We start from the raw sequence: 13,912 nt of genomic DNA, 5'->3' as shown, positions 1-13,912 counted from the left end.
TGATTCTACAATCCTGCCTGTGCTCTCTGCCATTGCTCCTCTGCTTCTTCCCCTGCCATCAGATCCTCTCCCAGAGACTTCCCATTTGTGACATCTCTGCTCACTTCAACCCCTTCTGCTGGAGGAAGAACATGGTGTTCTGCCAGCCCCTCACCTTCTCCAGTGCCAGAACACCAGGGCTGTGCCTCATCTCAGAGAAATCACTGGGTATCTGCTGGGGTAGCAAGGAACAGGACTGCACTGGGCAAAGGGACTCTCATCCCAGAGGGAGAAGATCTCAGAGTCCCACGCTATACTGTAATAAAGCATTGCTCCAGCACCCCAAAACTGACCAAGCCCAGACAAGGAGACACAATGGCACTTGAGTACTTCTTTCTGATAGCAGTGAGAAGGACTAAATTAACATGGCATAGTCTATTATACAAGAGTTACATTCAAATACAACCTGCAAGCATTTAAGGCTGCATTGGGTGCTATCCCAACCATCCTAATTCAGGAAAGTACTGGGAAACAAGCAAATGTGAGCATTTCCAGCTGTCTTCACAGGTCCTGTCACTACACTGGCTATTCACTGTCAGCAACCGCTTTAGTTGCCACCTCTTACAAAAACAATACTCACTTCAGTTTACTACAGACCCACAATTACCTCTCATGGTGTGTTTAAAAAAAAAAAAATCAACACCAAATCAGTCACAAATGAAGGTTTTAGGCACAGTTGACAGAGTCACCACAGAAGTTAGTGCACTTGAGTGGCACAGAGATTGCCACTAATATTTTGTGACACACACCTGAAGAAACTACTAAACTGAAGTTCTACAGCACTAGCCAGGGCAGAAAATGCGGGCACAATCCCACCTGCTGACGTTCATTGTGTTGCTATTTGCCTCTGGATAATGTCCTAATCCTCTAGGTAAACCACAAGCATTTCTCCAAAACCTCCTGGGACACCCTTTAACACTGGAAACTAGGGAGACTAAGCTGGGGGCAGGGCCAGGGGTGGGGAATCAGCTCTATGACAGCCATGAATTACTTCAGCCCACAAAGTTCACTTTGAACAGATGTAACTGAACCTTTTGGTTTCTCTGGGAATTGAATCTGCAGCCTCTCAACCTAAAAGCAGGGATTTAGTGATAGGGATCAGAATTTACAGCTCCAAGGCATGCACACCTCACCTGAGTCCCAGGATGGGAACCCTGCCTGCCACAAGCCACCCTACCACCACAACCACCAGCTCAGAGAGCAATACACCAGTGAAAACCAGTCTCCCTCACTCTAGGAAATGCAAGCAGTTCATCTCCAGTTGGTCTACACACTCAACACATCAAAAAGACTTCCACTGCTACTTAAACTAAAACTCATAATGAATCAGTTAGGAGCCTTTAGAAAGAAGCATGCCATCTCTATTACTATTTGCATACACATTAAATGCCACGCAATTAGTCAAAGTCTTAATGATAACATTTATGCATGAACTTACACAGGAGATGGGACTGAACCATGTGCCCCAACTACTTATGAGTAACCAAGACTATGAGGTGGAGTTACTTTTTCTGATGTTCAAAAAGAGGTAAGGTGTATTTCTTGGATTGTACATTTGTATATCCAGCTACTTTGAAATCCCTTCACCCTGTAAGGTCCAACTATGCACAACACAGCTGGAAACACAAGGCAATTACAAGCAGTAGTGCCTTACCTATGAAAGATAAAGGCTTCACCTTGACACAGGTCACAAGAAAAATGAATCGTCCTCACACAGTGTAAAAATTGTCTTTCCAAACCTATTTGTGCTTTAAAGTGTTCAGATATAGTTTATTAATTGTATTTATTAAGCAGTCTAGACAAACTATAAACACATTTATCTTGAAATCAGGTAAACAAACTCAAATGAAACTTGGATTTGGTTAATTATCAAGCTGGTTTGGCTTTTTAATTTGCTATTATGAGTTTTGGACATGCAGTGAGATCAGACTCTGACACCTTCACCATGACAAGGCTGGAGCTTCAGTGTCCACATAGCTGCATGTAACAGGAACACAAACAGAATCCCATTCTCAATGGTGTCAGGATAGCTTTACATGAATACAAAGATCATACACAGTAACAATGCAGCTAGATGGAGGCAGGAAAAGCATTACCCACTTCACAATTTTTGCAAAGTTTATAGTAGAAGGGCCAAACACTGACTGGGTTATTACCCAATCTGCAAATGAACACAAATAATTCAGTAGCATGGCATCGCATTTTGCTGGATGAATTTCAACACATAGCTACTGCACTAGAACCACTTGAAGGAATAGAGCAATTCCCTATGATTTCTAATACATAGTCTGCTTTCAGGCTACAACCATGAGAAGACCAAAAAGGAAGTCCTGAACATAGAAACAAGATTCTTAGATCATTAACAAATAAAACACAAAGTCTATGAAGCCAACAATAATTTTTGAGGAGTGGACAATTATTTTAAATATTTGCTCATATCCAAACGGACACTATTAAAGCACTCTCACGAGTGTGAGAGGGATTACAAAGTTAGGTTACAAGCAGATTGTTTGTACTAAGTAGTTTATGCAATATTTGCAAAGAAGTAGTCTAATGGGAAGAATCATAAAAGGATTTTAAAGATTGGCAGCCACTCAATAAAATGGCCAAGTTCCCTATAGGCAATTATAAAATTATTCCGGTCAATTCACTCATGCCGTGATGAACTGTGAGTTAAGCAGTGCCATTCAGAAGTTAGGATCTTTAAGGAGTAACTGGCAGTTCATTGAGAACATCAGCTCAGCTTGACAGGCACAGAGAAGAAAACAGCTAACAGCCTTTTCTATTGCATAAATCTGGTGCACCTCTGTCTTAAGTTTATCATCTGTATCTCAGGTACTTCACTCCCATCTCACTTTGGCACTATGAAACAGTGAATGAAGCCTGCAGGACAGACTCTCTACACACAGGGTGGGAACTCCTCTCCCTAAAGCCCACATTAAGTTCTTATAGCAACATATCTCCTTCCTTGGGGACTTTCAAAACTCAACTGGACCCTGAAAAACCTGACATACCTTTGAGGTTAGTCTTGCTCTGAGCAGGAGGCAACACAGATTTCTCTGTGATTGTCATCTCTACAGATGTTCCCATAGCCACTTACACTTACTGAACCCTCAGCTGAAGCACGGCATTCCTTCTCAAAAACAGTATAGATGCTTAAAGACAACACACAGCTAGCTATAGGGGTTTGCGTCTTCTCAGCATAGATAGTTTTCTTGCAAGTATTCCCAAAGAAATTCTGAACAAAGTATCAGAAAGCAAATAATCCACTTCTGATAAACGTGCTTAGGACTCTTTTTGCTCTTAAAATGTCCTTTCATAAAGCACCTATTTGCATTTTGAAAGGAGGAAAAGCTGAAATAGGAAATTGCACATGCACAAAACCAAAGGCAGTATCTGACAAGTCATTTTGTTAATTTACAGATAATTGCTCATCACTGCGAAATAAGGCTTTTGCACTGTTTCATGAAGAAGAGGTAAGAAACCCTAGCGCATTACTATCACTTTTGGCAAACGCAAGCTTCTCCTAGCACAGCAAGTCTCCATAAAATCATGTTTCCATTAAACGCATAATATCCTGGCACCCCGAAAGTACTGGTGGAAACAGAACAACATGTTCTGTCAAGACATTTAGTAAGGACCTTCACATGCAAGCATTCACCCTTTTCTGTCTGTTCTTGCTTTGTTCATAGTGATGCTTTGACATCACTTATTCCCACACTGCCTCTGCTCAGCACCCTGCCCCCCAAATGCCCAACTTCAACATTGAAAACATGTATGTTTCTCTTCCTTCCTCTAAGTCTTGTTCACTTAAATACTAGACTAAAAATGTATTCCCCAGACACTCAAAATCCACAGGCCACTGGCACTTTGTATTTTTCACACACCCTCTGTAAGCAGCAAAGCTCAGCCCAAGCTCCCTGCTGCCTGACTCACCAGCTGGTGCTGGATTTTCACTCCCACTTAAAGCAAGCGGACCTTGAGCCCTCATGCGCCATCACTAGCCAAGCTGGCTAAGAGCACTTGCAATGAAGGTGGCTACCTTGGAGTTACTTCATCAGTGAATGGTGAGCTTGCTCTGGGAACTGTATGCCATTCGCATAGCCAAGCAGGTATTTTTGCAGCAATTGCCCTCAAGGCATTTTCAAGGTCTTTTTCATCACCATAACAGCAGGAGTAATTTTTAAGCCTTTCAAATAGTTTTAAATTAACTTCCCTGACAAAGTTTTGAAGAGCAATATGATCTGACTATATAAAACTCTATGCAGAAGAGCAGGGACACAAGGAAGACAAAGTACAGACTTCAGAGCGGAAGAGACACTATAGCTCATTTAGATGGAGCTGTTTCATTAGTATGTAGATTCAAAGCCATTCCTATGCAGTTATTGAAGCGCTACCCAAGCCTTCCTAGCAAGCACAAATCCATTCTGTGTACAAATAGGGCTTTTATAGCTTGGCACAGTGCTCAACTGCGGAGTCAAACTTTTCAATGCCTGGTAAATTTTTACTTGGAAAGTGGCAGGAGAGCTCATGCCAGAAGCCCATATGGAGTGCCAGCTCAGTGGCAGAAGGTCAAAGCGAGGTATCAAGAGATTTTATGGAAGTGTTTCAAGACAAACTTCTTAAAAGCATTGTGCTATCTAGGGAGGCACAGATTTATACTGCTAGGAAAGTCTAGCAACAATCTTTATGACTCCTTTCCAATCAAAAGTACTACCTTTAACATTCTACCTTGTGAAAAGCACAGCACTAGGGTCTCATGTAGGCAGTGAGAGCTGTTTTTGTGTCTATTTAATTCTTCATTATTTTTCTGAAGTTAATAAAGAAGCATTAAATGCCACAGTTTTTGTGCACTGTCCTCTAAAAAAAAAAAATAAAAAAAAAAATCCCCCAAAACCAGAAAACAAACATACAAAAAACACAAAAGTCAGACCCATGGACAACTCATGAAAGTGCAACAGAGTTTAAAGATCAACAGCCTAGATGATTACCCTGCCTCCATTAGTACCTAGAACTATAAAACTATGGCTGCAGGAGAAGGAGAAATTTAATTTGAACTGAAAGAAAGACTCTATAATTTCTACCATTTTTATAGGAGAATATAAGATTAAGGTAGTGTCAACAATGACCCTGAACAGATGTCAAGCGTGAAGACTTTCAACATACTGGATTTTGCCAGTTGTCACCACACTGTAATAATAATAATAATAAAAAAAAGAAAAAGCCCCATCGAAACCTGATCTGTCTGCTCAGGTCTCCCCTTGCATCTACACAAATGCATTATTAGATTCGCCTACAATAGCAAATTTGCAAACGTTTATATGCTCTCCCAAGTAAAGCATTTCAACTGTCTGAATCTGCCATTTTAACAAATTCAAGCATAAGACTTTAAATTCAATTAGCACAAATCTCAGCGCTCCCAACATTAAATTTGCAAGTGACATTTAATGGCATTCAACACACACACAAAGCTAAGCTAACACACTAATGGACCAGCAAGGAAAATTTAAGGCACTCCAAAACACTAAGCTCTTTTTTAGTCAAGGAAATTAAAGGTACAGGCTGCGCTGGACAGGAAGAGATTGCAATTATTCAAAATCCTTCTTAAACCAAGGCTCACAAGCTCTCCTTTCCAGATACACCAGACAGCTATGGCTGCACATACCATTGAGAGCAAAGGAGAAAAGCAGCTGCTCTATTCAGCAAGATCTCCTTCTAAACTGCTGGGTTTTGGGGGCAATATACCTAATGTAAGGCTCTTTCAGTTCTTAAGACAGGAATTAACAACCTCTTCTGCAGTTTTTACTTCTGTTTCCTGCTATCTCTTTTTCTGACAAAGGCTTAGGCTACACAGCCCCACTCACCACCATTTCCCAGACCCACACCAACTGATACCCACAGGACCACTAAATTTTCCAAGCCCTGTCCCAGCTGGCTAATAAGGAAGCAACACTGCATCCCCAAGAAGCCAGCCCAGTGAGCACACCTGAGGAATTCTGCTACTCTGCCTCCCCACTACACACCTGCACCTCACACAACCTGATAAGAAAGCTGCCAGTTTTCACACAGCTATGCTTCTTGCATTCAAAAAACCCAAAGCTACTGAACTTCATGGACTCCTTTAAGTCTGTTTTCCAAGTTGCAATATGCTTTGCCTTAACTCCATATAATCAGCAAAGCCAGCTACTTCCAAAGAGCTTCAAAATCAGGGAGACAGAAGGCAGACCACACTGGGAAACCTGAGAGAGAAAAAAGCTTTAGAGTCACAGTTAAGCAGAGGGAGCTATTTTTTTGTTGTTGTTTAAATCTAATCAAATTAGCACAAGCAAAACCTATGGTTAGTGAAGATACTTTCACAATAAAGATTTGCAGATGGGTATCTATAGAGCAGCACCGCACAAGCCCATGAAGGAAACATCAATAGGATATGTTCTGCTCCACACAAGTCTTGCTGCTCTGATTTGGATGAGTGAACTGTAAAGACCAGTAACAGCAATAACTACATTTTAAAAACTGCATTTCTTTAAGAGACACGTTAATAGTTTCCTAAATTAGACTTTCTTTTACCTTAACAGCTCTTGGTCAAGAGCCATCAGAACAGAGCGTGGGGAGTACTTTCAAGGATTTCACACCCACCCCACCCCTGCAACTACATTAATGCATTTGATAAGACCAGAAACGATATAGACCAATATTTTAAAGATGTTTAAACATTCAGTTACGTTAATGAACTATACACAGCACAGGGAAGCCAGCTACACTTAATAGCTTATTAGGATGATCTTTTTATCAACAAAAGCCAAGCCCAAGTTACCTGCACCAACCACTGCCTCTGCTAAGTAGCTCTTCAAAAGCATAAAATGTATTTGGGATGAAAGCATCACAAAAAGCCAGTAGGTTAGGTTTCATACTTTCTTCAGTGGTCTGCATTTCCCTTAGCTTTTTGCAGGGGTGGGGGTTGGGGGGGCAGATGACACACAACAGGACTCTATTATTAACTTGAATGATGCCACACACTTCAGGAATTCAAGCTGTATTAAAAGCTGGAGTTTCCAATCCACAGCACAGGAGTCACGCAGAACATCAGCCTTTGGAGGGCTGCCTGCCCCTATCTACCTGTTGGTCTCCTGGGTGCAAAAAGCCTCCAATGTCACCAAAATCCTTCAGAAACCACTTAAAGTACACAGGAGCTCACTTCATGACCCTCAGATTCTAAAAAAAAAAAAAAAACCCAACCCATCTCTCAAAACTTAGGTTTTTGAGCTCATTTTAAGCCTACCTTTACTTCAGAGCATTTTTTTCCACATAGTTTTTGATGTGTTGCACTTGAATTACGACTGAAATAGCATTTAGGTGCTCTGCTCTATTTCAGCAAAGAACAATTTGGACCTACCTCACTGTGAAGCCTTAAAAATTCTTCCTGCATAACACAGTTCTCTGTGAACCACACCATGAGACAAGGATCTCATGTCACATTCAACAAAACTAGCGTTTGTGGCCACATACAAGTTTCCTAGTTTATTTTTTGATGGAGCTATACAGATTTTTTTTATTTTATTTTATTTTACTTCAAACAGGCCCTTCCTGACATACTGGAGAACAAGGGTCTGGATTATTTTTGTCTAAGCATTTTTTACAGGATGTCCTGTTGCCCCAATTAAAAAAACCTTTAATTCAGCAACCATTCCTTACAGTCAGGCTGAAATTGCTATTAAATCTGAATAAGTCCCAGGCCATCCATTTTTAGTGCATCAATTAACCAACACTGAACAATGCAGAGTGGCAGCAACCAAAAGACTGGAAGAATTTTTAAGTTGCCATCACCTACAGCACACACGGCATTCTTCCACATGTTCAGTTGAAGAGAACTCAACAATTATTTAATTAAAAGCAGCACCTATTCAAGCTTGAGTGTTGAGAAAAGCAATGGAGAACAGGTATACAGCAGGTGCTATTAACAAGTCACTGCCTTTTAAGGATACCATTAACTCTGCATAGTCAAATAGTATTCATTAATACCTCCAAATCCTGAAAATGATCCACGTACTTCAATTTATTAAATTAAGTGTTGCAAGTTTTCATTAAAAGCTAACTAAATGTGGAGCCATGTTGTCTCTAGGTTGGCAACTGAAAGACAAAAGAAGAATGATAAATGATTTGGGAATCAGTTTGTTGCACAGATCACAAGCATAGTTTAAAGGCGTCTGAGCTAAATTTAATTTTGCTCCACATGCACAAACCTGGAAAATCAAGGAAATCTCTCTGGATTTAAAGGGGGTTTACTACCTTTACTGTAAAAGTAGCCTTTATCTTTTGTCTGCCACCAACCAGAGTTGGGTTGATTGTATTGTCTTTCCAAACTCTAAACAACTTCACAAAGCTGAAGCAATTCCAATGCCCACCAAAATACTGTATGAATTAAGACAGAAGTGCACATGACTCCAATGCAACATCCACTCCCCAAACAAATAAATGTAGCCAAGCCCAAACCCACCAAGATCAACAGCAGAGCTTCCACTGACTTTAGCTGTCAGGCATCACATCTGTATTTTATACCGGTTGGCAAACGGGCATGAAAGCCAAAAGAAACCATTTTCATCCACGGAGACCTGAAGCGACAGAACAGCATCTGAAGGAATCGCTACAAAACCTGTCATCACAACATGATCCGTTGATGCTGCCATCAACCAAAGCGACACGAGGACATTCATCAACATCTCATTTCCAGTTCCGCTAAGAGAGGCTGCCTGCATCAGCAAGCTTCATCACCACCATGTCAATATGGCACAGCTCCCATTTTTTACAAATAACACTCTTTTGCTTTCCATCCTTGTCTTGCATATTTATGGTGCCTGAAGGCACCAAGGCCTTCTTCTTTAATGAGGTTTTCACACAGGACATAAAAAAACAGAAACCCTGATCAAAACAGAGCCTCCAGGAGGAACACAGCAAAAACACAGCCACATGCGTTATACACCCAAAAAAATCCAAATACTGCAGCCCATCAATCAGCAAGGTATTTCACAAGCAAACAGGGAGCACACCCACGTGCCAGGGTGCTGATGGTGGTGAGACCTCTCCACACCCCTCTTCTGCTTTCCAGCCTCTTCACCCCCAAGTCCCTCAGGCCATTGTTATCCAGCAAACCTCAGACCCAGGAAGGTGGCACAGCCCTAAGGCCACCACTACAGCCCTCTTAAGTCATTGGGACAGGATGAATCTCCTCCCTGCTGGCAGCAGATACCTCCAGCTTCTTTTGGAGTGGGACGCAGTCTGCCTTCGCACCCCAGCAAGCTGAGGGGATGAGGCAACCCCTGGGCTGCATGGAGCCCAGGCCTGGCCTGAGGGGGGACCTAAGGCCCCACCCAGGCTAAGGCGACCGCAGCCCCTGGCCTCACTCCCACGGTCCCACCTGAAATGAGGAGACCACATGCTCCCCAGGCCCTGTGGGTCACGGGGGTCTGGATCCCCTACTCAGACACCCTGGGGAGGAGGGGTACAGATCCAACCAGGCACCATGGCTGAGGGGACCTGAGCCACTCCTGGGTCCCAGGGCTAAGGGGACTGCAGCCCCCCGAGCTGACAGGACCAGAGCTCCCCAAGGTTGAGGGGACTGCTGCTTCCCCATTCCCCCTGGGGCCGAGGGGCCCACATGCCCCCGATCTGCTGGGCCCAGAGCTCCCTCAGGTCTCCAGAGTTGAGGAGCCCCCCAGAACCCCCAGGGCTGAGGGGAACCGAGCCCTCCCCAGGGCTGAGGGGGCCTGGACACCCCCCGCGGATCCCCCGGGGCTGCGGGGTCCGCCACCGAGCTGAAGGGCCGAGACCCCCGCGCCGCGGCCCGGACTGGCCCCGCCGCTACACGGCCCCGCCGCGGGCGGCGGAGGCGGCCCCGTCACCGCTGTCACCCGCTGCCCCGTCCCGCCACCACCACCCCCGGGCCTGCGTCCGGCCCCACCGCCCGGCCCCGCGATGAGGCGGCACAGGCGGCACGGCTCGCTGCTCACCGTACGGCGCGGAGCCCCGCGGCAGGTCGGGTCGGGTCGGAGCGGCCGCCGGGCGGGCGGATCCCCTGGGCGGCGGCGGCGGCCCCGTATCCCGTGCGGCGACGGCGGCGGGCGGGGCGGGCGGCTCCGCGCGTCACGTGACCGCCGTGTCATGCCGCGCCGCCATCTTGTGCGCGGCGGGTTGGGGCCGGCTCGCTGTCAGGGGACGCTGCTGTCAAAAACCCTATTTCCAGGGGGATTTATCCCCCACGTTGCTCGTTAAGCCCTGGAACTGCGGAGCAGGCCACTCCTCGTTGCGAAAACCACTATTTCGCCTGTAAACAAGCCACCTTTGAGCTTTCTGAGCACATGTAGCCAAAAAAAAAAAAAAATCCGGCATCAGTATGATTTACTCCGAGCAGCTGAGGTGAAGTTCTCACGCTAAATCTGGTTGGCATCCTGACAGAGCTGGGGCAGATGTGGCCTTGTCCCTCAGGAGGTGAGGCTGCACTCTGCCAGCATGGGGAACCATTCCCTTTCCACCAGGAAAACGCTATCCAGGGCTGAGGCAAGGGTGTCCCTGAGCCGCAAGAACAGAGGGTGTGTGACTGGAGCAAACTCTTGACATCTGCTTTTATTTTATTTCCAAAGGCTGTTCCTAGCTGTTGGGCTTCTGGTCACCTTTTTTATAACATGAAGATCTATGGACACACAAGAAGTCAGCTGTTTTTAATAAATTCTTAGTTAAAATAAAGTCACAGGACCATTTAGCTTAGGAGAGACCACTGGATGCCATCTTCTCCAGGCAGAAAGCGGGTAAAATTTAGTTTCATAAACAGTAATGCCTCACATCCTATTTCAAACCTTGCACTTCACAAATTGTGCCTCGTTAATACAAAAAAGCTGGGGGGTGGGGGAGGGGGGAGGTAGGCTCTATCCAAAAAAGTCAAAAGCATTTTGTGGTGCGTGCAGAGGCAGTGGGGATACCCACATACACTGAGTCTGGTTTTCTGCAGGTCTGTTCCCCAGTGTGGGAAGATGTGCAAGGTCTGATTAAAACTTTTCCTGTATTTCAGGCATTTGTTATCTCTGCAAGGTGGTTGCTAGCCAGCACATCGTGGAGTTAACAGAGCCACACCACAACCAGCTGCACCTCTCCCAGGCAGCAGAAGGATGAAAACACACATGGGAGGCACTAGATGTGCCAGTATGTCACAGTAACATCAAGCAAGCGAGTTTTTGCTGATCTTGACATGTAAACACATGGAAATTAAAAAACCAAACCTCTCATGACTTATTCTAATCAACAAATGCAGCCTTTACCTAAGCAAAATCAAAATTTTGCTTGGATATATAGTAATTTATGGAGTGGGACACATGAAACACAATGGTGTCCTTGTCCTTTGTAAAGAACTACCAAATTCTTTAAAACTCAAATTTAGAGCCAGCCAGCATGAAAGTCACATTTTGAGATCTGCTATGACTTGCAGCTCTTAACGCTTTTTTATCAGTGCTGATGAAGAAGGAATGGGTTTTTTTGACCTCAGGATCCAGGGAACAGCTTTCACCCTGTGCAAACCACTTAGATGGAAAAGTATGGCTTGGGAGAAGGTGCTGGGGAAATCCAGCGCAATATTTCACTTGACTTTTCTCCCAGGCAGGTAATTTGCAATCCATTTTTTTACCTGTTTATATGCACCACTCATGGGCCAAATATAAATCCAGCTTTTTCATCTGAAGAGGAAAACAGAGTCTGAGCATTGAGTATTGGCCACAATTTTACTGTTCTTGACATCTCCTGGAAGTCATCATGTAAACAAGCGAGAAATGCAGGTGCCATTTTGGGCCATCCAACTTTTTGGCAGTGCTGACCAATCATGTAGGCAAAGGAGATTTTCTCCAGGTGAATGGACAGGACCAGAGTCCTCCAAAGCTGAGCCAGAACTCCTTGCTTTTATCCCATAGAGCAAGAAAGCACCTTGTAAACCCTCTGAGTTAACAAAATTCTGCCTAAACAAGGAGTTTTCAGAGAGGACAAATCCCACGTATATCACCCATGAAGCTTTCAAATTACTCTCCCCTCCTGCTTCCTTCCAGGCAGATCCTTTCCCCCTCTTTGCTCTTGCTGCAACAACCTTGTTTTTAATTCAGTTACTTTATCTTTTTTGGGGTTTGTCACTGAAGACAACCCAGGTGTCAAAGGCTTCAATTGTCTCATCTCTGAGGAGGGAGGGATTTATGAGTACATTTAATACTGTCTTCGTGGTTCTGTGTTTCCCAAGTTGACCAGGCTTAAAATGTGATTCTTACCAAAGCTCTGCAAGGCTGGCTTGCATGAGCGTGATTGTGCCAGGAAGGATTTAGGAAGAGGGAACTGAGCCAGCTCACCGCTCCCTGCCTCATTTCTCCTTGGAAAACAGGAAAGCTGATGGCAAAGGTGGAGGGGACTGGCTAGAAGCAATGCAAGGCTTCACCATCACTGCAAGTGCCAAGCACCCACCCAGCCACAGCCATGAACAAAAAGGCTTTTCGGGAGTGCTGGTGCATCCACCCTGGGGCAGCAGAGCCTATGGGGGATTTGGCAATCCCTGTCACATTACATCTTCTATTTTCTCCCTTTGTGCAATGCTACCAAGACAGGAGTGTTCCTAATGGGTGTTCCTGCTTTTCAGCAGGGCACATTTTCTCCCTGATTGTCATTTCTTGCGACCACGTCCTACTAATGCTATAATAGGATTAATGTCGCTGACAATTCCCCTAGGGTAATTGTATAATAAATTCCCCCTTTCTGGGGTTGTTCCCCAGTGTGGGCATTTCCCAACAAATAATATGAACCTGAAGGCTGTGCAAATTGATTCCTAGGGAGCCTGACCTCCCTGTTGGGAATGACAAAGGGCCGTCCAAGAGGCTTAGAAATAGCTGTCCTGGGCTGCTGCCTGGGCTTAATCCTGCTGAGCCACTTGTGTTCCTGAAAACAACCTTCCTGCCAGGCTACAAACAGACCCTAAGTACCGAGGGCGGGGAAGACACCGAGTGTACTGGCACTGGATGTTATCATTTTGGGGGGCTCCCTGCAGGATGTAGGTGCCCTTGCGGGAGCATGAGCAGACAACCCTTGGCTCTGCTCAGCTGGGAGTTTCTCCTGCTGGTGCTTTGATTAAATTGATTAATCAAAATCAATGTACATATGGATGAATCAATAGTAAAATGCTAATAGATCACAATCATTAATAATCATTAGGCATTGATCAATAATAAATTAATTATATTCAATTTGAAGAGATATTTTTATTTAGATGTAATACATTTACTATTAGCACACTAATACTTTGTTAATGAACTAATATTTAACTTAAATAAAATTTCAATAACCTTCTTCATCTTACCACACTCACTATAGGTACATATTCAGTACAACAATGACCGTTTACCCAGTCACTTCATGTATGACATCATTTGATACCATATGATGTCATTTACTCACTGATGGTATTTATGACAACATATTGGGTGGCATCATTCATGCAGGTTGCATGATTTACATAAGTTGCATAATTTATTTAGTGGCTTTATCCATGATACCATTTAACATTAAATGGTATCATCAACTCAGTGCCTTCATGATATCATTTTGACACCATATGACATTTATTCAGTGACTTTACACTAACCCTCAAGTTAGATGGGGTTGCACTGACCATGACATTTTTAAAAGCCTTAGAAATGGAAACAGCAGGAGTGGTTGTTGCTTCAAATTTCTACAGTGCATCACGGTCTCACAGGGCTTTGTCCTTGTCCTCTTGTGGTGGCAAGTGGTGTTAAGGACAACAGTAGCAGCAGCAGAGCGAAAAATAAGAATTAAATACATTGCAAATGGTGTCAAGCAAAGG

At 44.2% G+C, this 13,912-nt stretch overlaps 1 protein-coding gene across 2 annotated transcripts in view; it reads right to left on the bottom strand.

Annotated features, from left to right (window-relative positions):
• The window catches only part of SGMS1 (sphingomyelin synthase 1), a 98,320-nt gene extending 88,139 nt beyond the window's left edge, over nt 1–10,181 (bottom strand). Inside the window, exon 1 of one of the 2 annotated variants that reach the window (XM_055720214.1) lies at nt 10,044–10,181. The gene's annotated coding sequence lies outside the window, so the exon portion shown is untranslated. The remainder of the gene's footprint in view (nt 1–10,043) is intronic. The other variant, XM_055720217.1, reaches the window with a different exon arrangement.
• Between the last annotated feature and the right edge of the window lie 3,731 nt (nt 10,182–13,912).

This window comes from Falco cherrug, chromosome 9 (genome assembly GCF_023634085.1).
Source record: "Falco cherrug isolate bFalChe1 chromosome 9, bFalChe1.pri, whole genome shotgun sequence".
NCBI lineage: Eukaryota > Metazoa > Chordata > Aves > Falconiformes > Falconidae > Falco > Falco cherrug.
This window is presented reverse-complemented; position numbering and strand designations above follow the sequence as displayed.